General features: G+C 39.0%; 1 protein-coding gene across 17 annotated transcripts in view; it reads right to left on the reverse strand.

The window, feature by feature from the left end:
* Window positions 1-24,318, reverse strand: part of PDE3B (phosphodiesterase 3B) — a 324,331-nt gene that overhangs the window by 295,742 nt on the left and 4,271 nt on the right. For 9 of the 17 annotated variants that reach the window (XM_085011952.1, XM_085011962.1, XM_085011956.1 and 6 more), the window contains exons 2-3: window positions 20,649-20,735; window positions 14,732-14,822 (exon numbers count right to left, since the gene is read on the reverse strand). The gene's annotated coding sequence lies outside the window, so the exon portion shown is untranslated. The remainder of the gene's footprint in view (window positions 1-14,731; window positions 14,823-20,648; window positions 20,736-24,318) is intronic. The other 8 variants (XM_085011945.1, XM_085011953.1, XM_085011957.1 and 5 more) reach the window with 2 other exon arrangements.

Consider the following 24,318-nt stretch of genomic DNA (forward strand, 5'->3'; position numbering starts at 1 on the left):
TTTTTTTATTGAAATATAGTTGATTTACAGTGTCATTTTAGTTCCAGGTTTCCCTAGTTTTCTTAAAATAGCACATGCAAGGTACTCATCATTATTAATAAGATCTTCCCAATCTTAATCAATTCATTATGTCCAATAAAGCTAGAAGAAGCACTAGCCAACTGGACTCATGAATAATTTTGTAATAGCTTCTTCTTTTTTTTTTTTTTTTTTTTTTTGCCTTTTTGGGCCGTACCGGCAGCATATGGAGGTTCTCAGGCTAGGGGTTGAATCAGATCTGTAGCCCCTGGCCTATGCCAGAGCCACAGTAACATAAAATCTGAGCCAAGTCTGCGACCTACACCACAGCTCAAGGCAACGCCGGATCCTTAACCCACTGATCGAGGCCAGGGATTGAACCCACATCCTCATGGATGCTAGTCAGGTTTGTTAACCACTGAGCCATGACAGGAACTTCTGTAATGGCTTTCTCTATCAAGATAAATGGATATGCTATAGCATGTTATGGCTTCTGAAGTAATTTCAGTATAATTTTAGGATTCCAAAGCAGCATATGAAAAAATAAAGTTTTTTTTAAGTTTACTTCAATAGGTTTGGGAGTAAAACTTAACATAATGTTGCTATCAAGTTGTGCTGTTTAATTTTGATTTGATCCCTTGACTATGAAACCCATGAAATATTTATGAAATACATGAATATATTTATTTGAGCTTTGCTTTCCTCCAGCTCAGGCATAACGACCCTTTTTTATTTATGTAAACTTGAAATAATAATAATAAGCTAGTTGTGTTCAGTTCTATCCTTCGAGATGAAGAGATGCAGTTATCGCCCCAGAGGGCAGTCATATGGTCTCCATTGCCTTTCAATACGATTACAAGTAAAGACTATGCTCAGAATCTGTTCAGATGACCATTTCACCCAAGATACATTTTTGTTAAATACAGAACACCAGGCCTTAGAGGAACATAAGGCTTAGAATAATTAAATGTTTTGTTTTGCTCAGACAAAAAAAAAAAAAAGATCCAGTCCCATGTATTATTATCATTACCTACTGATTCCATCCTACTACAATTGGAGCATCACTACAAAATTTGTTCTTGTTCTCATGGCCAGAGCTCCAGCCTTGCACACACTCTGTGACACTCATTTGGCCAGAAGGATCCATGGGCACCCGGAGAGCTGCCTGCTATTGCCTACGTGTCATATGAGGTGGCAAGAACATCTCTTTAGGTTTGGTTTTCACTGCCGGAAATTATAAAATCAGATTACTGCACATAATGGGGCTCATTCTAAGAGGCTAGAGGGAGATTTAGAAGCCTTTCAGTCCACTTATCAAAATGCTTACAGTTGCCATTTCATTGTGGATGAAACAATAATAAATATTGAGCAAAGGAAGTTAATCCACATCCGGAGGATTTTATTCAGTTAAACAACAAAAGTTGTGCAGATCCCAAGCAATGAGTTTCATATTAAAAAATTCAACAGCAGCTCAAAGGCACATTTCATTAAAAGGCATGGACATTGTAATGTATCTTTTTCACTGCTGATTCTGTCGTGAGTCTAAGTGAAACAGAAACATCAGAGTTGGTTTTTTGTTTTTTCCGAGTAGTTTTCTTTTAGCAATATAGATCTAGACCTATCACATAATGTTGTTCACAGAGTCCTATCAAGGGATTTTTTCCTATATTGACATTTAACATTGTATAAGCAAATATCTTCTAAATATTCTTTTTATTTGATTTTTTTTTTAACCAGTATAGGCTGGGTGTGAGGGAAAGTATTTCAAAATAAAGTTATTACATGATCTTATACTTAGTATTTTTATACTTTGTTTTATACTTGGGGATTTTTAAGATATTTGTGGCTTATAAGGGAAATTTTTTGTTTTTGATTACATATGTTATATATGCCTATTCATATATGTGTGTACCTATGCGATATGTACACCCAGTGGTGTGCTGTTAAGTCAGCCCTTCAAATAAATGAAGTTCTGACTTCTTGCCTTTGCCACTTCCCTGTTGTAAGCAATCGCACCATAACCAATTTCAAGCTACTAGTACAATGATACTGAATGTGGAGTTGAGAAGAGTTGCAAATTGGCTCCAGCACACCACTGTTTCTACATGTGTGTGTACACGTGTAAATATACATAGAGATATGTGTACACACATCCACCCCTGTGTATAGGTATATATACACAAATATATGTGCAACTACCCACACACCAAGAGAGCTATGAAGTAGTGAGGAAGACTGAAACCAGAGCAATCCCACCTTTACCACTCACTAGTTATTTGACCTTGGACGAATCACTTAATTTTTCTGTGCCTCACTTTTCTCTTTTTAACAAAGAACATAATATTAGTACCACTTAGTAAGCACATTGTTAAGGTTAAGTAAATTAACATGTCAAGTGGTAACTACAGTAACATCTAAATGCCATATGACAGCTATAATTATTACTGTTGCTATTAATAGTATTATCAAAGGATAAAAGTGTGTATATAAAGTGATTTCTCAGGATCTTGTCCACCAAAAACAGCTGATGCTCTCCAACCTCTGTCCCATCTCTCCCCTCCTTCCATTTGCAGGTTCTGGTTAGCTTTGCAGGGATTAAGTTCTGTTCCAATCAAAATCAGCAAGTCTTTGGACCCAAGACAAGAGCGGTTCTGTTACCAAGTCTTAATTTGGCTGTCTTACCTACTTGTTCTCTATCAGTCCCTGGAGAGTGCCCCTTACTGGAGCTTGGATAACTAATCTCACTCCCCAGAGTCTTTTAATTCATCGGGTTACCTTTCCTCTATTGGTTTTTGATCAGTAGCTTGCCCTGATCCTTGCTCTGAAGGAGAACCTGGACCTCTGGACCTTGACTGCTGGATTCTAACCTCATGACCTTGCTATCATTTGGAATCCTGGCTGATGATCTTATTCTGGATCTTCTCAATTCCTATCTATTTTTACTGCACTTCCAAGTCTCTTGATCTGTGATGCCTGTAACTATGATGGTCATTCAACCTGGGTTTTCCAAATAGCATCAATTTAAAATATCCTGTCCTGGAGTTTCTGCTGTGGCACAGTGGGTTAAGGATCCAGCATTGTCTGTGTGGTGACATGGGTTCAATCCCTGGCCCCACATAGTGGGTTAAGGATCTGGCCTGTGGTGTAGGTCACAGCTATGGCTTGGATTCAATCCCTGGCCCAGCAACTTCCATATGCTGTGGGAACAGCCAGAAACAAACAAACAAAAAAAATAAACAAACAAAAACCAAATTCCTATCTTTTCCATTCCAGTGTTTTGGTATACAAAGTATATTGCCCAGAGAACTTTTGATGCCAGAAAGAATTACAAAACCCTATAGTCAAAACATGTCCCTTTCTAAAAAATTTAGAAAATATTTTAACCAAGCAGGACCCTATGGGCCTTCCTGGCACTGGCCCTTCCCCCCATATCCTCTGCTTTAGCTCCTCTCTGACATATCTGATGTACATTTCCTGGGTTGTTTTACAAATATGACCCTACCACCACCAAATGGAAGGTGTTAACACCTTGATGACCATGAGCACATAGCCCCCAAACCTCCTTGAGTCCAAGGACTGATAGTGTTAATCCCTGTGACACTGCCCTATCACCATCAGCCAATCAGAAAATTATGCACAAACTGATCACATACCTTGCAACTCCCTTCCCTCACCTGGCTCTTAAAAATCACTTGTTGAAACCCCTTCAAGGAGTTTGGGGTTTGGGAGGGCATGAGCCACCTACCTCCTTGTATGGCCCTCCAATAAATATCTCTGCTCCAAACTCTGAGGTTTAGGTCTGTTTGGTCTCATTGAGAATTGGGCATATGAACCTGTGCTAACAGTATGATTGCGATTTATCAAACTTGTTAGTAAGTTCCAATACTTAAGTGAACACCAGTCTTAATGCCCAATCCCAAACCAGGGTCCAGGTTCTACTACTCTATCAGGCAGTACTGTATTACATGGTGGAGATGATTTGGAAAGAAGGCACAATTAAGGTTAGAACCCCAAAACCTCCTTGTTCCAGGTTTCAAATAATGGGGAATGTCACACATTCTCTTCTCATTTTGGAAACTTACTCAATTTGTGTGTACATATGGAATCAACCAGTATTTATTGTTACCTTGAATATGATGAAGGCAAACAGCTTGATTGTCTCTATTTTTCTCCTTTCTACTTCTTAGGGCCCACATGTATATAACAGCAGCTATTTCTTTCTTTCTTTTTTTTTTTTTTTTTAGGAGGTTCCCAAGCTAGGGGTCGAATCAGAGCTGCAGCCGATGGCCTGTGCCACAGCTACAGCAACGCCAGATCAGATCCATGTCTGCGACCTACACCAGAGCTCACAGCAATGCCGGATCCTTAACCCACTGAGCAAAGCCAGGGATCGAACCTGCATCCTCATGGATACTAGTCAGATTTGTTTCCAGGGAGCCACAATGGAACTCCAACAGCAGCTATTTCTTAAGATAACATGTTCCAATAAACTCCCCTCTAAATTGAAAAGTGGCACAATTTCTACAAAACCTAAAATCAGTGATTTGAGCTCAATTACCTCTCTCTATTTTCAATGAATTCAGTCTCTGCTAGCAGTTTGTCTGCCTCACCATGCATTCAAAACAAATTCTTAAAAATACTCCTTCTTGAGAAAACATCAAATTCCATTAGAGCTTTAAACTATAATTTTTTTTTTTTTTTTGTCTTTTTGCCATTTCTTGGGCTGCTGCCACGGCATATGGACGTTCCTAGGCTAGGGGTTGAATTGGAGCTGTAGCACCGGCCTATGCCAGAGCCATAGCAACACAGGATCCAAGCCACATCTGCGACCTACACCACAGCTCATGGCAATGCCAGATCCTTAACCCACTGAGCGAGGCCAGGGATGGAACCCACAAACTCATGGTTCGTAGTCAGATTCGTTAACCGCTGAGCCACGACGGGAACTCCTATAATTATTTTTCTAAATCAATGTCTTTTATTGAAAAGGAGGCACATACTAATATTTTCGGTAGTGGTGGTATATATAGTTGTCTGGGTGATGGTGGTTGTAGAGGTGAGGCAGGGATGGAATAGGAAGAAGAGAGTCATAGTTAAAATCCTTTTTATTCTTGGAATTCCCTGGTGGCTCAGTAGGTTAAGGATTGGCAGTTATCACTCAGGTTACTGCTGTGGCACAGGTTCAATGCCTGACCCCAGAACAGAACATTTGGGTGTGGCCCAAGAAAATAATAAAGTCCTTTTTATTCTTTAGGAACTTTCATACCAGCAACACTTAGAGCCCTCTCTTTTTAGAACTGACTCAATGAGATGTAACAAATTGTGAGGACATATTTATATAGCAACACTGTTTTTTAACCAACTTATGCATTTTATATTTTACTTATTTTCAGAGGATGTATTATTTTTGTTATTCTTACCAGTTAAGTTATTCTTTTTATTATGCTATATAAAATATTTAATGGTATATAAGGCTTTCTTCTTTATAAATTTTAGTTGCATAATACACACAATTTTAATATAATGCTAATTTTTAAAGAAAAATTGAAATGTAATAGATAATACTGAATAGTGAAGATGAAAGCCATACAAAATGGGATAAAGTATAGAATAAACTTCCTATTTGTCTCAGCATATTTTCCATTCCACTTCTCCAAAGGGAGTCGCTTAATATGTTTAAGATCCATGATATAATAATCTGTGAATGTAATTGTGTTTAAATATATGTATTTTATTTTGTAAAAAAAAAAAATTTAAAGAACAGGCATTCTTCCTAAACCATGCAAACCAATCACTAGATATTATTGAACATGAAAAGAAAATTGTATACAGTGATGACTATATTTGCTTTGGAATTAGTTAACTAGCTAGTTACCTACAATTATAAAAGAGCTATGAAGATACAACTGAAGGGTAAGATTTAAAATGTTCTTTAATTACTGTATGATAGATAGTTTCTTACCACTATGCACTCAGAATTGTCAATTCAAACTCTTTCCAATTTGAATTCTACCAAGTTTTATTAATTAGTTTCTAACAAGATTTGCTTCATTAATGGAGTTTTTATTATTGTTGTAATTAAAAATAATTATGGAATATAAAAAAAAAAGAACTGACTCACTCTAGCAGTTTAAATAAAACTTGCTCTCTTCTACCTAATTCCCTTTATTAGGAGAGAGAAAAAAAAGAGTAGAATTAGATAAAGAACTGGACTAAGTCAGGAGGAGTGGATTTTAAACCAGCTTTCTCACTAACTCTCTTGATGGATCCCCAGGATGTCTACAGACAGAATTGAGGGTGTGAATTTAAAAGGGGAAAAAAATTACATCATTATTTTCATTGGCCTCTAAATGAAATCTAGCATTTCCTTCAAGATCTCTCCTAATTCTGCCAGGTCTTTCAGTTCCTCCCATTTGCAGGCTTAAATTAACCATGCAGTCTTTTGATTATTAATGCACATAAGAAACCACAGAGTCTTAGCAGTACTTATGATATTTCACTAAGAGAAGTCATTTTCTTATTGCTTTTACGTTTGTTGCTATTAGCTCAAAATACCATATCTATTCATCACTACTTCAAAATTATGGTACCAAATAGACTTGCTGTGATTGCATCTTATTTTTAACATATTAGTAAAGAAGTACATTTATTACTACATCACATATTTGTTTTTTAATATTCTAATAACTACATTTCAATAGAATTGGTGTCCTTTGGATTTCTATGCATTTCATTTTTCTTAAGTATCTTTGAGATATGATTCATATAACATAAAATTCCCCCATTTAAAGTGTACAGTTCAAAGGCTTTAATATAGTCACAGAATTATACAACCATCACTATAATCTAAGTTTAGAACATTTTCATCACCACAAGAAGAAACACATACTCCTTAGTAGTACTCCCTACTCTGTTCCTCTCTATCCCCCAACCCTAGGATCTCATTTCTTTTTTGCGGGGGGCGGGGGGGGGGGGCCTTGGCATGTGGAAGTTCCCCTGGGCCAAGGATCCAACCCTCGCACAGCTGTAACCAGAGCCACAATGCCAAATCCCTAACCTGCTAGGCCACCAGGGAACCTCATTTCTTTTTGTTGCCATCTAATATTTCATTGCATGGATTTTATTCATATTGATGGACATTTAGGGTGTTTCCACTTTTCAGATAATATGAATAATAGCTGAAATGCCATGAGTATTCATGTGCGAATGTTTATGTGGATATATGTTTGAGGGTTCTTATTTCTCAGAATTCTCTCTAACTCTTGTTAGTGTGTGTCTTTGATTATAGCCATCCTAGTGAATATGAAATGGTATCTCACTGTGGTTTTGATTTACATTTCCCTAATGGTTAATGATGCTGAGTATTTTCTCACATGTCTATGGGTTATGGGTCATGGTATGTCCTCTTTGGATAAATGTCTATTCAGAGAGTCTGCCCATTTTTTAATTGGGTCATTTAATTATTGAGCTGTAAGAGTTCTTTATATATTCTGGATACAAGTTCCTTACCAGATGTATGATTTGTAAATATTTTCTTCCATTCTTTGGGCTGCCTTTTCACTGACTTTATAGTATTATCTGCAGCACTAAAATTTTAAATTTTACTGTACTACAGTACAACTATTGCCTAGGTGATGAATGTACAGCTCTGAATATACCAAAAACTATTGCATTGTACACTTTTTTTTCCTTTTCTTTTTATGGCCACACCCGCGGCATATGGAAGTTCCCAGGCTAGGGGTCAAATCAGTGCTGCAACTGCTGGCCTATGCCACAGCCACAGCACCGCCAGATCCAAGTCACTTTTGCAACCTACACCACAGCTTGCAGCAACACTGGATCCTTAACCCACTGAGTGAGGCCAGGGATTGAACCCTCATCCTCACGGATAGTAGTTAGGTTCTTAACCCATGGAGCCACAATGGGAGCTCCTTGAATTGCATACTTTAAATGAGTGAATTATATAGTATATGGCTTAATCTAATAAAGCTTTTTTTTTCTTGAGGAAAAAAGCAATAATGGCAGAACAGAGAGACAGAAAAATCCATACCCTAGCCATTGTTCGATCATCTCTATATGTGAACAAATCTCTGTATGTGAACCCTTATTATTTAAAAAAACAAAACATAAGTTAGGTTCTAAAATTAGATCATGGTGATGGTTGCACGACTCTGTAAATGTACTAAAACTTTACATACTTAAATAGATGAATTCTTTGGCATATGAATTATATGTCACTAAAGCTATTTTTAAAAAGTCAAAAGAAACTACTGCCTAAGCTACAGTCATAAGGTATACTCTTAGGTTTTCTTCTAAAAATTGTTTGTATTGTTTTGGCTCTTGCATTTTTGTATGGTTTTTGATCCATTTTGAATTCATTTTTGTTCATGATGTAAGGAAGGTATCCAGCCTCAAGTACTTTATTTTATGCTCTTAAAAGCATTATTCTGAGAAGGAATTTACAAGCTTCACCAGACTGACAAGGTGGTCCATGGTACAGTAAAATTCATGGGTAGGATTGAATTGGGAAGCTCTTTTCCAGTTCTATGATGCTCTTTACTGTGCATACATTATGGGTGGGGATCAATCATTCTTTTTTTTTTGCTTTTTAGGGCCACACCCATGGCATATGGAGGTTTCCAGGCTAAGAGTCTAATCGGAGCTACAGCTGTCGGCCTATACCATAGCCACAGCAATGCTGGATCCAAGCCACATCTGCCACCTACATGACAGCTCACAGCAACGCTAGATCCTTAACCCACCAAGCAAGGCCAGGGATCAAACCTGCAACCTCATAGTTCTTAGTCAGATTCGTTTCCACTGTGCCATGACGGGAACTCCAATAATTCTTCTTTAAAGAAAATGTCTATGTATGACACCAGCTGCTTCTAAGTTTTTTTAAAGGAAGCCACTGTCTGGCAATCATGAGAGGGCTCAGCCAGAGCTCTGTAAAGTGTTTTAAGGGGCAGAGGTGACATAATAGGGGAAGGAAATGTTTTCTACTGAAAAGTGGTCAATTGCCTTCAACACGCTGCCAGTAAACTGAGAAAAGACTTTTTTCCCCTCTGGTTTCAGCTGAATGCCAGCTTTTGGAGGGTAAATAGAATGGGCTAGAGGAAAGGGTTCTAAATACCCTCAAATGAGGGAGGGTTTCTTTGGTACCAAGTTAGCAGGAGGAGAGATGCCATACATGCCACTGAGGCACCATCACTAAAAGGGACAAAAAATCAGGAAAATACAATCAAATCTTTGTTTTTATAATTGTAAAGGTACTATTTTCTTTTATTTGGCCATGCCCACAGCGTGTGGAAGTTCCCAGGCCAGGATTCAAACCTGTGCCATAGCAGCAACCAAGCCACTGCAGTGATAACACCAGATCCTTAACCTGCTGTGCCACAAGAGAACTCCTAAATACACTTCGAAATTTTACAATTGTTACTGCATATTCTTTACTTTTAAAAAAAATTTTAAGCATGGTACAGAGGGTTTTTAAGTATATGTTGGTTGGCTCGCTTTCAAAATTAATTAAATGATTAAGAGATAAATCATTTCCATTTTTTTCTATTTCTTTTAGTCCCACCTGTGGCATGTGGAAATTCCCAGGCCAGGGACTGAATTCTCACCACAGCTGTAACCACAGCCACAGCAGTGACAATTCTGGATGCTTAACCTCCAGATCATTTGCATTTTTAATGTCTTTAGCATCTTTAAGCGATTTGATCACTGTTTATAGGCATTGTAATTTTTCTTGGAATCTATTTCTACACAATGAAACTACTGATCACACTAATTATAAAAAGAAAGCAAACTGTTTGCAAAAAGTTCCATTACAAAGACTATGAGAGGAGTTCACTCCACAGCTCAGTGGTTAACAAACCTGACTAGGATCCATGAGGATGTAGGTTCGATCTCCGGCCTCACTCAGTGGGTTAAGGTGCTGCCATGAGCTGTGGTATAGGTTGCAGACGTGGCTCGGATCTGGCATTGCTGGGACTGTGTGTAGGCCAGCAGCTGCAGCACTGATTTGACCCCTAGTCTGGGAACTTCCATATACTACAAGTGCAGCCCTGAAAAGCAAAAAAAAAAAAAAAAAGACTACGAGATGGGTTCCCTGGTGACTTAGTGGGTTAAGGATCTAGCATTGTCATTGCTGTGGCTCGGGTCATTGCTGTGGTGCAGGTTCAATCCCTGGCCCAGGGAACTTCTGCACATCAGGGGCAAGGCCATAAAAATCAACAAATAAACAATGAGATATTTATAGAAGAGCTAGAATATTCTCCTGAGATTTGTAAGCTATCTACCCTGAGGCATAGACCACACTAAATTCTCAATGTTTTTGCAAATTTTGCATGCTTTGTCTTGATATACTTTTAAATGAATCAAGAAGGGGGAAAACCCTTAGGGGTTTGAAAGTCAGGACTTCACTTTTCCTCTTCCCAGCACCTTCTTCTCAGGCTCTTCCCTCTTTTAAGAAGGACGTACATGTGGGGAAGAAGAGTGTGGGCAGAGAGGAAGCAGTGTCAGAGCTTGAGAGCCCTGCCAGTTAGTTAAAGGTCAGCACAGAAGGGACAGTCTATTGAGAGGACAAGGAAACTGACCTCTCTTGAGCCAGCTAAACTGGATGGCAGCCAGTCTATCTTCCCCCTGGGCCTGAGTGGAGCTCCCCACAGTTTTGTGTGGCCCTGCATTAAGATAAAAGTGCTCTGGAAAAACAGGGTCTAGCTTCACCTTTTTAAAGGAACAGACCAAGCCAGGTTTTAGCCAGGGGTCAAGGACCAGAGGATAGAGAGGACTAAGCTGGTATTTGCTGTGTCCAAAATTTCAGCTTATTTGGAAAGACTGAAACTAAGTAAAGATTTCTTATTAGCATAGAACAGGAGTTGTGAAATCTGGTCAAAGGGTTGTATGCAAGGATGCCTTTTTTTATACATACTCTCACGGTGAAGTGGGGAAAGTAGTGAAAAACACCACAGTCTAATTAGGGAAGAAAATTACTTTTTTTTTTTTTTTTTGTCTTTTTGTCTTTTGTTGTTGTTGTTGTTGCTATTTCTTGGGCCGCTCCCGCGGCATATGGAGATTCCCAGGCTAGGGGTCGAATCGGAGCTGTAGCCACCGGCCTACGCCAGAGCCACAGCAACGCGGGATCCGAGCCGCGTCTGCGACCTACACCACAGCTCACGGCAATGCCGGATCATAAACCCGCTGAGCAAGGGCAGGGACCGAACCCGCAACCTCATGGTTCCTAGTCGGATTCGTCAACCACTGCGCCACGACGGGAACTCCAGAAAATTACTATTTTTAATAGTTTTTTAACATTTCTCATACCAACAATTTTCTTCTGACTAGGACACAGGAATGATGCACCCGAGTTTTTGTCCCCCTCCTCAGAATGAAAGCAGAAGTAAAATTCTTTTCTCACAAATAAAATGCACATTAAAAAAAAAGCATTAAATCAACATTAGATGACTTATTCTAAAACTATATTTTCCTTTAATTGGACTTTTCTTCAGATTTTTAAGAGGAAAAGTTGACATTTAACCCTATATGTTAGTTCCTTTTTTTCTTTCATGAATTTTTTCCTCACATTTACTTTCTGGTGGAAGTAGTATTTTATCATTCTGTGAAAATCCCACTGAAATCCAACAGTTATTAGTAACATGGTATATGTAAAACTGAAAAAATAGACATTTATGATGGATCATTTTGCACCTTCTGCATTTAGATGATCTCAGCCTATTTTCTGGAAATGTGCATTGAAGCAGAAGTGATATTTTATCTCCCCTGAGGCTAAATCTTTCCCAAATGTCTGTTTAGTTCATTGTGCTTTTTACAGAAGGAAGAATCTTGAGGACTAGGTCCAATAGGGGAAAATATTGCCCAAAGTGGCCTGAGAAAATATAGCTGGATGATGAGTCCCAGTTTTCATCATCTAAGTTGCAAAGAGACAAGTTCACGGCCCAGAAGACAACCTTGTGCATTTGAGAGCCAGGCAAATGCTGAGAAGCAAGCAGTAAAGCTGAAGCCAGGGGAGTGAAGATCTGAACAGAGCTAGGTGGATGGAGAGGGTCAAGGGAGGGGTTTCAGTTCTGAAGCCACAAATGGGAAGCAGGTGCCTGGGTGCCCTTTTATGTCAGTTGTTGAGAGGTTCTGCTGCTTGGAGCAGCTACCCAACACCCCAGGCCAAACACTGCAAAGCAATAGATATATACAATCTATTTTTATTTTCTCTTTTATATACTTTATTTTCATCTCAGTACGAGACAGTTTTTTTATCCTTCCATTCTTTCTTCTGTGGGTTCCCGTTTTTAAATTTCATTCTCTACGCTCTAGGCTCCTTCTTGGAATTTTTGTTCATCTTGTTTTCTTTAAGACTGTTGGAAAAGTTAGCACTTTTGCTGTTTTTTTTCTTTTTTTCAATCTATGTTCATGTAGTCTGACCTGGAAACCAGGACTTTATGTTGGTCTGGGTTTCTCAATCTCTAATCAACTCTGTGGAAAGTGGAATAGCTTGGCAACAGGCATAATAATAATAATAATAATAATAATAATAATAATAAATTACAGTGAACACAGAACTAAGAAACAAGATTCAAAAACAAGGAGGTGTTCCCATTGTGGCTCAGCGGAAACGAACTGAACTAGTATCCATGAAGATATGGGTTCGATCCCTGGCCTTACACAGTGGGTTAAATGATCTGGTGTTGCTGTGGCTGTGGCTGTGGCTGTGGCGTAGGCCAGCAGTTGTGGCTCCAATTTGACCTCTAGCCTGGGGACTTCCATATGCCACAGGTGCGGCCCTAAAAAGCAAAGAAAAAAAATATGTGGGCTTTCATCTGAAAATATCTATTCTGATCAACTGAGAAGCACTCCTACTATAAGTTAATAACACCTCTCTATGTGGAGAAGAACAAATCCATAGGGAAATTCTGCCTTAGAGCGTGAAGTTTGCTTTGTGTATTACCTTCTGGTGAAATTCCTACATATAAACAAACCTTTGAAAATCCAAGTTGAAAACAATGGCTGCCACTAGTAAGATTTCCAAGGATACTTTTAAAAAACAGAGTAGGTTTTGTTTTTCTGGCACAGCTACTTCAAAGATCTCACTTAAATTCATGCATGGTCATTTTATATCTCCCATTTATGTACTCTTATTTGCTGAACTTAAGTTTTGTGAACGAGTTATTTTAAAAAAATACTTTTTGAAATTACCCACACCCTAAACAGCAGGACTGCTGTGTGTATACAAATGCTCTGGAAAGGCACAAGTCAGGTATTGGGTGTAGGCACAGGACAAACCGCATGGTCTGCCTTGGCAGCCCTGTCCTCACCTGCAGGCTGCCCACACACACTCCCTTCCAAAACGGTGCCCCTCTGATGCCAATTGGCTGACTGAGCTACTGTGGGAGGGAGTCTATGGGAGGGGTGGAGGAAGGGGATGTGGATAAAAATTTTATAAACTAAACTTCAAGTTTAAAACTTGATTTACCCTTTCAGCCAAATTCACAGTGAAAGATCCATCTCCTCTTAAAAACCTTGGACACTGAAGAGTTAAAAGAGTATGGAAGCTGGTGTAGCCTGGGGCTGTCATCCAAGGCCAGCAGCAGGAAGGGTTTGGTTCTGGCTAAGCTACAGACAGGCCATCTGGATGTGCGGAAGGCCTAGAATGCCAGAAGCAGCTTTTCTTTTTGGTGTTAGGCTTCATTAAGTTCAGCCTGGGGAAGAGTCTTTTCAGTTTAAGACCCAAACTGAGAAGTCTTCTTTGAACAGGGATTTGATATTTTGAATTTTATATAAAACAAACACCCACTACATATACTCTTTTGGGAAAGAAGGTCATGAAAAGCAATGTCCACGATTAAACATATTTTTAAAAGGATGTAGATCAGATTCACTTGACTTGTAAATATATGTGTAGTCTTTAAATAATTTTGCTAGGAATAGATAAATCTGGGTAGGTTATTCAAAAAAATATACATATTTTTGTACAGCACCACTTTGTGACTCTTATGAAGAATTATTTCATTGTTTTTCCAATAGTCCACTTGGAAAGGCAAGTTTACCACATTGAATTTAAAATTATTTTCTTTCTCCATTTTTGTTTTATATTTAATTATATTACATTTGGCATAATGCTACGTGGGCCAGTTGTAATTCCTTTCACAGGAAATTTTTCTTTACTAAAATTGAGGAAAACAAAATGCTGGAGTTCCCGTCGTGGCTCAGTGGTTAACAAACCCGACTAGCATCCATGAGGACGCAGGTTCAATCCTTGACCTCTCTCAGGGGGTTAAGGATCTGGCATTGCCCTGAGCTGTGGTGTAGATCACAGATGCAGCTAGGATCCCCTGTGGCTGTGGCTGTGGCTGTGGTGTAGGCTGACAGCTACAGCTCCGATTGGACCCCTGTCCTGGGAACCTCCATATGCCTTGGGTGTGGCCCTAAAAAGACAAAAAAAAAAAAAAAAAGAAAAAGAAAAGAAAAAGAAAAACAAAATGCTGCAGGGAAATTATAGCAACTTCCTACTCTATATCACTCATGAACATACACTCTGGAAACCACCCTCTTTAAGAGATATGATCTATTCTTCCCTAGCTATAGCAGCCTGTGTTGAACTTGTAGTGTGTTATCCTTAACAATTAAAGGAAAAAGTGAATGTAAATTCATTCAAACAAAACAAAGCAGGAAAGGGATAATTCCTTAAGAGAATGCTTACCTTAAGGAAGAGAAAATGCACGTTTCTTTCTGGTTGGGGACAGGGGTGGTGGTGAGGTGATTTTATTTCTCTCCAAGGTGTTAATTGCCACCTAGCAGCAGAAAAAGGAATTGCGCATGTAACTTTGGACTTCAATTCTAGAAAACACTGATTTCAAAGGGCACGTCACTTAGAACATCTAAGGAATTATTAACCTCCTGGTAGAATAATTTGAATTTTCCCATCTTGTTGTGAGGAAAGAAAAAGAAATGCAACAAATGAAAAATGTTGCCTAATTTATAAGAATATTCTTTCGATCCTAAAATGTCTCTGTTCTTTTATTTCTCAATGGTTACCCTTGCCACCTCAGCAACAGGCCAAAGGAAAAGAAACTCTGAAGCCATTTTGACACTTAAAAAAAATTGCTGGCTTTGACCCATTAAAGGAAGAAATGCCTGTTTTTAATATAGAAAGTGGTTTTCCAAACAATCTCAGGGTTATTTGTAAGAAAATGAGACCAGAATACATTTTATTTTGCTAGGGTACTAAGAGTTCATTTTACTTTTATTTTTTTCCTTTTGGCCTTGCCTGCGGCATGTGGAAGTTCCCAGGCCAGGGATTGAACCCTCACCATAGCAATAACCTGAGCTGCAGCAGTGACAATGCTGGATCGTCAACCCACTGAGCCACAGTGAACTCCTCAACAAGATTTTATTTATTTCTGAAAATTAAAAGGCTTTTTTTAAAATAAAGGATGAAATAATTTCCAGACCAAATGATTACTCAAATGTGCTAAACAGGAGTTCCCACCGTGGCTCAGCAGTAACAAACCCCACCAGTATCCATGAGGATCTGGGTTCGATCCTTGGCCCCACTCAGTGGGTTAAAGATCCAGCGTTGCCGTGAGATGCAGCTGGGATCTGGCATTGTTGTGGTGAAGGCCAGCAGCTGCAGCTCCAATTTAACCACTAACCCAGCTGGGGAACTTCTCTATGTTATGGGTGCAGCCCTAAAAAGAAAAATAGGAGTTCCCTTAGTGGCTCAGTGGTGAACGAATCTGACTTAAGGAACCATGAAGTTGTGAGTTTGATCCCTGGCCTTGCTCAGTGGGTTAAGGATCCGGCGTTGCCATGAGCTGTGGTGTAGGTCGTAGACGAGGCTCGGATCCTGCGTTGCTGTGGTTCTGGCGTAGGCCAGCAGCTACAGCTCCGATTAGACCCCTAGCCTGGGAACCTCCATATGCTGTGGGAGTGGCCCTAGAAAAGGCAAAAAGACAAAAAGAAAAAAGAAAAAAACAATCAATCAATCAAATATGCTAAAGAAGGATGTCCCTATTTCAAACTTCACCATCCATGTTTCTATTTTTGTAGCAGTCAGCCATATTGAATGCTAAAGCTTTAAAGGAGAGTATTACTATGTGTCATAGATCTTGGCAGCTAAATAAAAATACCTCAAACTGGAGTTCCCGTCGTGGCGCAGTGGTTAAAGAATCCGACTGGGAACCATGAGGTTGCGGGTTCGGTCCCTGCCCTTGCTCAGTGGGTTAACGATCCGGCGTTGCCGTGAGCTGTGGTGTAGGTCGCAGACGCGGCTCGGATCCCGCGTTGCTGTGGCTCTGGCGTAGGCCGGTGGCTACAGCTCCGATTCAACCCCTAGCCTGGGAACCTCCATATGCCGTGGGAGCGACCCAAGAAACAGCAACAACAACAAAAGACAAAAAAGACAAAAAAAAAAAAACCCTCAAACTTTTCGAAAGAGAGTAAAGCAAAATTAAGCAGTAAGAGAACTTCAAAAGCTAAAAAGTTGACAAAGAAGGCTCTTGGGGAGTTCCTGTCATGGCGCAGTGGTTAACAAATCCGACTAGGAACCGTAAGGTTTCAGTTCAATCCCTGGCCTTGCTCAGTGGGTTAAAAGATCCGGCGTTGCTGTGAGCTGGTGTAAGTCGAAGATGCGGCTCGGATCCAAAGTTGCTGTGGCTCTGGAGTAGGCCAGCAGCAACAGCTCCGATTAGACCCCTAGCCTGGGAACCTCCATATGCTGTGGGAGTGGCTCAGGAAAAGGCAAAAAGACCAAAAAAAAAAAAAAAAAAAAAAGAAGGCTCTCGGCTAAAAGTGTAACCTGTTTAGGATATTAGATAGGGGAGAGGGAGTGGCTGTCTACTTCCAGTTTGCCACCTCTTATTTAGATAAGTAACAGGCATTCTTATTATATTGATTATATGAGAATACTATCACTAAGGCAACCAACAACATTTTAGAAGACAAATATTGGTTTTAAAGGTAGTAATAATAGTAGCTCATAGTTATTGAGTATTTATCGTGTGCCAAGCAGCATGCTAAGCACTTTCAATGAGATATTCACTTAGTCATCATGGTAATTATAAAGGATACTGACCAATATGATCTCAATTTTACTTTAAGCAACAATAGTAACAATAAAAGCAAAGGTTCAGAGAGGTGAAATAAGTCATCAAAGGTCTCAGAGCTTGTTAAGTAGCTAGGCTTAAATACAAACCCCATTCTGTCTTAACATTGGAGTGTACCAGCATTGAATTCTTGGAACTCTTTACAACCTACTCTCCCTCCAGTCTCATGGCTCTAAATAACCCCTCTATGATGACCAATTTTGGTCTCTAGCCTGGACTTATATGCCAACTAACTACTCTATATCGACATTAGAATCTCAGACATCCTAAACTTGAACTATACAAAATCATATTCATCATTTTCCCCACAAACCTATTCCTCCCATCTCTCCTTTGTTGCAATTCATTGCAACTCCATCCTTCCATTTGCTCAGGCCAAAAACATTAGCTATTTGGTTTTGGGTTTTTTGTTTGTATGTTTGTTTAGATTTCAGTATGTAATATTTATTTGATTTTTTTATTAGAAAGTATATGACGCCAGCACCTACTCTTCAATCTGTTAATTTACAAAATCATTCTCTTTTGTAGAATACACATTGACTTTGAAACAGTCTAAAAAAATGCAATGTCTCTTCACAAAAAATTAGTTTTGATTTGTTGTATTTCCCCATACTTTATGCATAAAAGAAAATTAAAAATTTCAAACATTTTATATGCAGCAATGTTTTAAAAAGTACCCTGTTTTCCTGCTATGGTCTTTATAAAGGGCTTAGTTTCAAGTTAAAAAAAATAAATAAAAGGTACTAGGATAACTGCTGTATCTTATAACAGCATTTTTATTTTTGTTTTTTATTTATTTTTCTTTTTTGGCCTCCTCGAAGCATATGGAGTTCCCCGGCTAGGGATCAGATCCCAGCCACAACTGTGCCCTACACCCTGTGCCTCAACTGCTTAACCCACTGTGCCAGGCAGGGGATGGAACTGTGTCCCAGCACTCCTAAGATGCTGCCAATCCTGCTGTGTCACAGTGGGAACTCCATAACAGTATTTTTACATAGGATGATTTGAATTGGCATGCAAACAACTTCCCTAGTTGCCACATACCTGTAATTTAGGGAAAATTACACTCATTTTACAGAGAAATCCCAATACATATACCACAATAAGCTCAGAGCAATGTTAAAAAAGACTAGTGTGAATGGCACATAAAAACTCTTCTTTGTAAGTTATCAAATGTTAGCTATTCTGAAACCTCTTTCTTTCTTTCACGCCACATTCAATTCATTAGCAAAGCATTGTTGACTCTGTCTTCAAAATATACCAACTACTTCCTACATCTCACCATTACAACTCTGGTCCAAACCACCGTCATTTCTCACTTAGATTACTGTAATAGTCTTGATCTTGTTAACCTGCTTAGCCTCTGTTCTTAGTCTGTTCTCAACACAAAGGTCAGGATAATTCTTTTACACAGTGTCAGTCCTGCAATTTCTCTGTACAAACCCTTCTAATAGCTTTCTATCTCATTCAAAGTCCTTTCTATGGCCTAAAGGCCCTATACCTTCTGCAATCCCAACTGATTTCCTCTTTGATTTCATCCCATAACATTGCTCCTCAGGAATTTTTATCAGTTTTGTTTACTGAGAAATTCTCAGCATCTTAGTAATAATACTTGGCATATAGTAAGGTTAGAAATATTTGTTGAATGAGAGAGAAATATCTAACTCCAAAACCTGTCATTTTCATCAATCCCTTCTATGAATATATTAGTGGCTCTGTGAGTTGAAGGTGATTGGCTGGATTTTTTTTTTTTTTTTTTTTTTTTTTGCCTCACCCATGGCATCCAAAAGTTCCCAGGCCAGGGATCCAACCCACACCATAGCAGAAACCCAAGGCACAGCAGTGACAACGCCAGATCCCTAACCACTAGGCAACTAGGGAACTCTTAGAGTGGCTCTTCTATCAGAGCCCCACTTGTAGACAAACAGAAGGAACATTTTGGTCTCTTGGAATTAGTGGCTTTCAGCACTTTTAAGCATGATTTAAGGATTTGGCTTAGGGTACATTCTGATTCTTAACCAGCGGTTGCAAAATTGATCAATAAGGGTATTTTGCAGAAAGAATAAGCCAGAAAAACAGCAGTACGTCTCTATTTAAAGACATTTACTTCAGGATTTTTTTAGAATTAAATAAATTCTAATAAGAGCCAAGTTGGAATTTTCCCATGGACATTTATTGTTACTCAGCTATCTAGATGACATTCTGTAATAATAGCTTAATTTCTGAAAAAAAAAAAAATTCTGAACAACTCAAGTATGCCAGTGGCCTTTGTACAAGCTTCTCTTTTGGTCACACATACTGAGGGAAGGAAAATTATATCACATAGTTTTGGCCTCACCCACAGCATGTGGAAGTTCCCGGGCCAGGGATCAAACCCACACCACAGCAGTGACCCAAGCCATTGCAGGGACAACACTGATCCTTAACCACTGTGCGACCAGAGAACTCCCATATTACACAGTTTAGATATAATGCTAAAGTGTTATTCTTCTAGATTATGTCTATTAATGCCAATTTGCTCTATTCCAAGCTTTAGCATTACCAGAGAGGACTTTAGTCTCTGAGTAGCTATTAAAAAAAAAAAAAAAAAAAAGGTGGTAGTGGGTAGAGATTAGGCTATCTTTAGAGTGAGCTATCTCAAGGCTATCAAATGTTGGTTAAATAAATTATGATACATTCATATGATGGAATAATTTATGGTTTCACAGACATTTAAAAGCATGTGACATGAATAAATGTTTGTGGTAGAATTTTCATATTAAAAAGCAAGTTTTACAATAAGTATATAAAATTTGATAGAAATATTTGTGGCAGTTTTCTTTCTATATATCACCTATATGTGGAATCCAAAAACAATACAAATGAACCCATCCACAAAACAGAAAGAGATCCACAGACAAAGAAAACAAACCCATGACCACCAAGGGGAAAGGAGGGAGAGGGATAAACTAGGCCTGAGACTAATATACACGTACCATTATACATAAAATAAACAAACAACAAGGACCCACTGCACAGCACAGGGAACTACATTCAACATCCTGTGACAACCCACAATGGAAAAGAATCCAAAAAAGAATTCAACTCTGTAACATATACATAACAACTCTCCCTCAGATACTTTTCACTTCACTGTATGTGACAGTTTATTTTGTTGAGATTCTAAGAGAGAGAGAGAGAGAAAGAAAGAAAAAGAAAGAAGGAGAAAGAAAGAAAGAGAAAGAAAGAAAGAAAGAAAGAAAGAAAGAAAGAAAGAAAGAAAGGAAGGAAGAAAGAAAGGAAGAAAGAAAGGAAGAAAGAAAAGAAAATGAGAAAAGAAAAAGCTGCATGGAGACAACACAGGCTCTCCCTGTCTTTTGAAATGAGAAGGGGATAAAAGAAAGGAATGCCTTCGAGGGTGCCTCAAGATTTCAGAAGTCTGAAGCCTGTAAGTTGAGTGAACATCCAAGACTGCTGTCTTGCTCTGTGACAGAACCCAGGAAGGTGGCAAAACCTCAGAAAGGAAAGCTGTACCTGGATACAAGGGGCTGCCAAATTCACTCACTTGATTCCAGATTCTTGAGCTCTAAATGTGGTAAAGGAATACTGGAGTCATCAGGCCTGGAGGGAAGATGGCACAAAAGGGAAGTTCAGCAGTAAATCAATGTGGACCGAGTACCAAAGAATTTGAAGTAAATCCAAGCATTTCCACAATAATTAAGGCCCTAGAAACTTTGTACAATACTATATGGAGAAGAAATGCTCAAAAATAACTGAGATTGACTTTCCCACCAGCTTGGCAGGGTGGGAACTTAGGGTTAGGTTGACACTGATCTAAAGAAATGCAAGCAATTACTGCATTTGTAGTGGATAAGCATTGAGGTCCTGCCGTATAACACAGGGACCTATACCTAATCCCTTGTGATGGAACACGATGGAAGATAATATGAGAAAAAAAAAATATATGTATATATGTATAATTGAGCCAATTTGCTGTACAGCAGAAATTGACAGAACATTGTAAATCCAGCATAAAAAATTTTTTTAGAAGTTCCCATCATGACTCAGTGGAAACAAATTTGACTAGCATCCATGAGGACACAGGTTCGATTCCTGGCCTCGCTCAGTGGGTTAAGGATTATTCAGCATTGCTGTGAGCTGTGGTGTAGGTGGCAGATGAGGCTCGGATCCCACGTTGCTGTGGCTGTGGCTGTTGCAGGCGGCTATAGCTCTGATTCGACCCTTAGCCTGGGAACCTCCATATGCTGCAAGTGCAGCCCTAAAAAGACAAAAAAATATTTTTAAATAACTAATAAAATAAATAACAGTGTCCTACTGTATAGCATAGGGGACTATATTCCATATTCTGGATTAAATCATAATGGAAAAGAATATTGAAAATTATATATATCTTTGCTGTATACCAGAAAATAACAAAACTTTGTAAATGAACTATACTTCAATAAAAAAAAGAAAAAAGAAAAAAAAAAGAAATGCAAGATTTATTTCTATGGACTGAGAGTAACACCCCATAATACGCATATGCACACAAAGACAATGTATTACATATTATAAATATTGGAAAATGTATTCTCAAGATAATTTTCCTGCCTCATTGGATAAATATTATTGTAGGAAAAAAATGACTAAAATTCTAACAGTAATTTTCTCTACCTAGTGGATTATGTGGGGTTATTTTTCATACTGTCTGCATCTGAAAAAATATTAAAATAAATGTGTATTCCTTTTATAATTGGAAAAAATATAAAACCAACTGTAAATGGACTTTTTTCCTGTATATTTGAGCAGGTAGAAAACAGGGAAAGGCATGTGTCATAATTTCAGGTTCCGCTTTCCAGCTATTTCAGAGCTACCAATATCCAATGTGCCTGGAAGTATAACATAAACCAAACTTCAAGAAAAGAGAACAGACTTTTCTCATATTAAAAAAAAGTGTTGTATATATAGTGCACCCTCTAAAAATTGAAAATATTATTGTATCTGTCAGGAACTCAGCAAGAAACAGATGGCACACTCCAAAGAGGCAACTTAAGAGAATATAATTAGGATGGGAGCAGGGAAACAGCAAGATAGGATGCAGTACCACTGCCAACATGTGGCCAAAATGGAGGGAGCCAGGGTAATAAATATAGTGATCCCTCTCTCCTATTGCCTTCTGATCTCCTAGTGCCCTCCATCAGCTGAGCTCAACCAGAAGCCTGAGAGGAAGGAAACTTGCTGATGTAATCCCTAAGAGGTGAAGCAGATCTATAGGGGTGGCAGAGAACATCTAGCATGGTGATACGAAAGTGCAAGCAATTCTGTAATTTTGCTAAAATATTTAAAAGATTTCTCCTAGAGAATACTAGAAAAAGAGTTTTGGACTTTGATCTCTGGCTTTATGCCATATATTTGGAATTATTACTCCTGCTAGAGTATGCTTATTCATCCACAAACTCTATAAACTTCACTGAGTACCTCGTTTGTATGATATATTAGATATATACATGTGAAGAGAAACATAACACAGTCTCTGTCCTCTGGGGGCTTATGATTTAATAGATGGAGACAACCTGTAAACAAATAAGTACTATTGTTATATGTGTGTGGCAGGATGTCAAAATGGGACTCTTGGAGTTCCCGTCGTGGCTCAGTGGTTAACAAATCCGACTAGGAACGATGAGGTTGCGGGTTCGATCCCTGGCCTTGCTCAGTGGATTAAGGACCTGGTGTTGCCATGAGCTGTGGTGTGGGTTGCAGACGCGGCTCGGATCCCGGGTTGCTGTGGCTCTGGCATAGGCCGGCAGCTACAGCTCCAATTCGACCCCTAGCCTGGGAATCTCTATATGCTGCGGGAGCAGCCTGAGAAATGGCAAAAAGACAAAAAAATAAAATAAAATGGGACTCTTTCTGTATAAGGTTTGGCTGATGCTCTAAGAAAATGAAGTGCCCACTATTGCCACATTCCACAGTAAAGTGGACGACCACCAAAAGGAGAAATTGAAAAAAGGATGGGGGCTGCTTTTGCCACTCTTAGCTGTCCACTTACTGCATGCCTAGGGAGAGAGGCTTTAATAGAAATTAGATACAGGGGTCCTAAGCTGGGAGTCACAGTGTATTCATGTTTGGCTCATACCTGAGGAACTCATTTATTCAATACTTGTAATAGCATTTATTAAGTACAGGCACTATTCTAGGCACAGGTGAATACAGAGGGGAACAAAATAGACAAAAATCTTTTGCCTTCTAGGAGCTAACATTCTAGTGGAATCTAGGCAGCAAGACAACTTGGTTGGCTAACTGTGAAGATGAGTTTTGAGTTTGGTCAAAGTCTGCACTCCCAGAGGTGTGAGGCAAAGCCATTCGGTGGGTGTTTCTTTGGTTTAGATATTGACCAGAGAGGCTTAAGTGGAAGTATGAGGAAAACTCCAAAGAAAAGAGCTAGAGGTGTAAACCTACCACGGATGTTAGCAACTGACACTAAGCTTTAGATTAGATGACATATATTTACCCAAGTGCAGGTGAGAGACTGAGAGAATTTGCTCATTGGGGATGGAGGTGTTTACAAAGAACACATAACATAAGGATCAAGTGTAAACACTTGCTAAGCTCAGAGCATCAACCATTACTCACAGAACTCTACCATGTTGAGAACTCTCTTGCTCTTTCCTCTATTTCAACTTGGGAAAAGTAAGGCAACCTAGTTGGTGGTGGTGGTGGGAGGGGGCATGGAGAGAAATTTTATGCTAAGACATAGACAAGAAGTCAGCCATTCCCCTCTCACTGTGGCAGGCTCAAGCTGGCAGAGGAGGGAAAGGGCTTTGCTATTATTTGCCAGTTATTATACTAGACAGTAACTACTGATCTGAGGCTGTTGAATTAGCTGTTAACGTCTTTTTCACTTAAATGACAGAACAGTCACTATATTTGTGCCATACTTCATTCAGAGCAGGGAAGAAATAATTCCACAGGGTATGTTTTAACATGCAGTGGGAAAGTTATTTGCAATTGCACCCTACACATCTCATTTGTTCAATATTCCAATGTCAGTTGCCAAACAGAGTAACACAATGAGATTTACATGCCCATGGGGGACAAATTTGAACTTATCTTTTATTTAAAATTGGTTTTAGGAGTTCCTGTCATGGCGCAGTGGTTAACAAATCCGACTAGGAACCATGAGGTTGCAGGTTTGATCCCTGGC

This window comes from Sus scrofa, chromosome 2 (genome assembly GCF_054392235.1).
Source record: "Sus scrofa isolate SSC_HxYL_T2T_F1_AM1 chromosome 2, Sscrofa_HxYL_maternal_Yorkshire_Landrace_v2.0, whole genome shotgun sequence".
In the NCBI taxonomy this organism is placed as follows: domain Eukaryota; kingdom Metazoa; phylum Chordata; class Mammalia; order Artiodactyla; family Suidae; genus Sus; species Sus scrofa.